A 4,571-nucleotide genomic window follows, 5' to 3' on the forward strand; every position below is an offset into this window, starting at 1 on the left:
TCTTTCTTTCTTTCTTTCTTTCTTTCTTTCTTTCTTTCTTTCTTTCTTTCTTTCTTTCTTTCTTTCTTTCTTTTCTTCTTTCTTTCTTTTCTTGACAGAGTCTCACTCTGTCACCCAGGCTGGACTGCAGTGGTGCGATCTTGGCTCCCTGCAACCTCCACCTCCCGGATTCTAGTGATTCTCTGCCTCAGTTTCCCGGTAGCTGGGACTACAGGTGCACACCATCATGACCAACTAATTTTTGTATTTTTTGTAGAGATGGGGTTTTGCAATGTTGGCCAGGCTGGTCTCAAACTCCTGAGCTTAAGTGATCCACCCACCTTGGCCTCCCAAAGTGCTGGGATTACAGGCATGAGCCACCATGCCTGGCCATTAACTTGGCATTTTCTTGTTATGAGAGAAATTGACGGAGATTCTGATGTGAAGAGCCTTTTCTACGAGCTATCTTATCTTTGTCCATTATTTTATTGAATTTGTTCAGTTTCTTATTAATTTTCAAGTACCCCTATATGTCTTTGTCTGTGATAGGGGTTGGGAAGATAAGTTTTCCAAGGATTTAAAAAAAAATTTTTTTTAAGAGGTTGGATTGATATTTTTTTCTTCTGTGGTTTCTAGGAATCTTACTTAGAAATAATTTTGGTTGGGTGTGGTGGCTCACACCTGTAATTGCAACACTGTGGGAGGCTGCTGTGGGTGGATCACTTGAGCCCAGGAGTTCAAGACAAGCTTGGGCAACATGGTGAGACTCTATCTCTACAAAAAATTAGCTGGGTGTGGTGGTACACACCTGTAATCCTAGCTACTGAAGAGGCTAAGGCATGAGAATTGCTTGAACCCAGGAGGTGGAGGCTGCAGTGAGCCATGAGCTGAGATTGCACCACTGCACTCCAGCCTGGGCAACAGAGCAAGACTGTCTCAAAAAAAAAAAAAAAAAAAAAAAATTCCTTGCTTTTTAATTTTCAGATACTAACCAGTATTTAATAATTGTGTGTTCATGATCCCCAGACGCTGGTTCTCTGGGTGTCTTCTTCGGAGCATTTCATTAGGTGTTTGATTGAATAGATTTATCCTATAAAACCTTCTGATATGTTCCCAATTTTCTTCTACAAAGAAGACTACCACCTACTGATTTTTTTCTGCTTCCCTCCTGATCTTGAAATCAAGCATCTAAGTATCTCACCAGACTAAGGCATAATTCCAAGGCTGGTGGTTTGGACACCAGTCTCACTGGTGGCTCTGTTTGTCCTCCCACCTTCAGCACTGTCAGTGTTAGCACCTCCTCCTCCCCTGTTTTCCCTCCCTCTTCTCTCTTAGCATGAGAAAGAAACTGGTCCCTGTGGTGTCTGCATATTCTTTGATACTCTTTTCTTTAACAGGTGGAGCTTAATTCCCCTTGTGTTTGGCTCGGGCTTGGTAACTCACTGCCAACGAGTAGTAGAGTATGCAGAAGTGAGGATGTGTGGCTTCCCAGACCAGGTCACAAAGGCATCGCAGCTTCTTCCTTGCTCTCTCAAACCACTTGCTCTGGGATAAGTCAGCGGCCATGTTGTGAGGACACTCAAGCAGCCTTATGAGGAGGTTCACATGTGAGGAACTGAGGCCTCCTGCCTGTAGCCATACCACTGAGCCATCTCAGAAGTAGGTCCTCCAGCCCTAGCCAGGCTTTTAGATGACAGCAGCCCTGCTTGATTCTTGACTGCAACCTCACGAACGACCATAAGCGAGAATTGCTTAGACAAGCCATTCCCAACTTCCTGATCCACAGGAATTGTGTGAGCTAATAAGTGTTTATTGTTGTTTCAAGCTGTTCGGTTTTGGGGTAATTTGTTATACAGCAATAGGACAACACAGTCTCTGTAGAAATTATAGTTGGGATGAATCTCAATCACCCAAAGCCCTTGTGCCTCTGGCATCACCCATGGTTGGGTGCAAATGTACCAGGAGTATAGCAGTACCTCGAATTTCTTTTCTTGCTGGCCAGGCGTGGTGGCTCATGCCTGTAATCCCAGCACTTTGGGAGGCCGAGGCAGGCTGATCACCAGGGGTCAGGAGTTCAAGGCTAGCCTGGCCAACATGGAAAAACCCCATCTCTACTAAAAATACAAAAATTAGCTGGGCGTGGTGGCGGGTGCCTGTAATCCCAGCTACACAGTAGGCTGAGGCAGGAGAATCGCTTGAACCAGGTTGTAGAGGTTGCAGTGAGCCAAGATCACACCACTGCACTAAAAAAAAAAAAAAAAAAATTGTTTTCTTTCCTTTTTTTTTTTTTGGTGGCAGGGTCTCACTCTGTCACCCAGGCTGGATGACAGGCTCACTGTGTAGCCTCCCTCAACCTCCCAGGCTCAAGTAATCCTCCCACTTCAGTCTCCCGAGTAGCTGGCACTACAGGCATGCATCACCTGGCTAATTTTTGTATTTTTTGTAGAGACAAGGTTTCACCATGTTCCCCAGGCTGGTCTCCAACTCCTGAGCTCAAGGAGTCCACCCTCCTTGGCTTCCCAAAGTGCTGGGATTATAGGTATGAGCCACCGCATCCAGCCACTCCTCATTTCATAGCTCTGAAATGCTACCTAATTGAGTAGTAGTGATACAGACAGGAGACAGAGAAATACTGGGTAGAAGAGGGAGATTCCCTGGCAAGAACAGAGGGTCAGTGTGACAGCTTTCTGTCACACTGTGACAGGTGGGAAGTCCCATCCTGAAGCCTGGGTACCTGCTGCCCTAAATGAGGACAAGCATTTTTGTGTCCAAAAGCTTTCTTTTGGCCTGCCACACCCCCATCCTGTACCTATATAAATCCCAGACCCCAGGCTCCAGAAGCAGACAAGGAGACTAGCAGACAAATGGCAGAATGGCGTGGCAGAGAGAAGAGAAGGCACATCTGAATGCCGAGAGGAGTTCGGCTATGGATGGTTGGAGAGGAGATTGGCTGCTGGGCGGCCAAACTCCAGGGGAAGATCATCTTCCCACCCCATCCCCCTTCCAACTCCCCATCCATCCCACTGAAAGCCACCTCCAGCACTCAATAAAACCCCTGCATTCATCTTTCAAATCCATGTGTGACCTGATTCTTCCAGTACACTGAACAAGAGCTTGGGATACAGAAAGCTGTCACACTGGCCCTCTGTCCTTGCAAAAAGGCGGCAGGTCCACTGAGCTGGTTAACACCTATGACATCCATTTGCAGATCGCAATGTTAAAAGTGGGTACTGTCAGGCTGGGCATGGTGGCTCATGCCTGTAATCCCAGAACTTTGGGAGGCCAAGGCAGGTGGATAACCTGAGGTCAAGAGTTCAAGATCGGCCTGACCAACATGGTGAAACCCCATCGCTACAAAAAGTACAAAATTGGCTGGGTGTGGTGGCAGGCGTCTCTAATCCCAGCTACTTGGGAGGCTGAGCCAGGAGAATTGTTTGAATCTGGGAGGCAGAGGTTGCAGTGAGCTGAGATCATGCCATTGCATTCCAGCCTGGGCAACAAGAGAGAAACTGTCTCAGAAAAAAAAAAAAAGAGAGAGAGGGGAAAGATTTACAATTGTAAACTTTTCTTTTTTTTCTAAGTAAATGCACTAAGAAAGGGAGGTCAGAGGTCTATCATCAGGTGCCTGGAACAGTCAGATCAGTTGTCAGCCTTGAGTTTTTCCAGACAGGAACTCAAGGGGGGCTGGATTTTCCCAGGGGTCAGGCTGTAGGCTGCTAGAAGCCATGTGAAAGTTTGGTTAAGGCTCTCGAGAGAGGTTTAGATAAAGTTTTTCAGGCTGAGAGTTTTTGCGGTTCTCACAAGACAGTGGCATTGAGTACGTTCACACTGCCGTACAACCGTCAAAACCCTCCATTGCCAGAACTCTTTCATCTTCCAAAAGTGAAACTGTGTACCCATTAAACAATAGCTCCCCATTCCTCCTCCCCTTGGCCCCTGAAAATACCAATTTTACTTTCTCCCTCTATGAATCTGACTATTCTAGGAACTTCATATAAGTAGAATCATGCAGTATTTGTCCTTTTGTGATTGACTTATTTCACTGAGCATAATGTTCTCCAAGATTCATCCAGGTTGTAGACTATAAGAATTTCCCGCTGGCACGGTGGCTCATGCCTGTAATCCCAGCACTTTGGGAGGCCGAGGTGGGCAGATCATGAAGTCAGGAGATTGAGACCATCCTGGCCAACATGGTGAAACTCAGTCTCTACTAAAAATATAAAAATTAGCTGGGCGTGGTGGTGTGTGCCTGTAATCCCAGCTATGTAGGAGACTGAGGCAGGAGAATCGCTTGAACCAGGGAGTTGGAGGTTGCAGTGAGCCAAGATTGTGCCACTGCACTCCAGCCTGGCAACAGAGCGAGACTCCGTCTCAAAAAAACAAACAAAAAAAAGAATTTCCTTCCTTTTATAGTCTGAAACATTTCAATATTACATTTTGAATATGGTAACTATCCATGTGTAACACTTGGCTTGTTTTCATCTTTTGGCTACTGTGAAGAATGCTGCTGTGAACATCAGTGGACAAATATCTCTTCAAGACTCTCCTTTTAATTTTCTTTTTTGTTTTTTTTGAGACAGGGTCATCTTGCT

The sequence above is a fragment of the Rhinopithecus bieti genome, unplaced genomic scaffold, assembly GCF_001698545.2.
Source record: "Rhinopithecus bieti isolate Rb0 unplaced genomic scaffold, ASM169854v2 scaffold_10612, whole genome shotgun sequence".
NCBI lineage: Eukaryota > Metazoa > Chordata > Mammalia > Primates > Cercopithecidae > Rhinopithecus > Rhinopithecus bieti.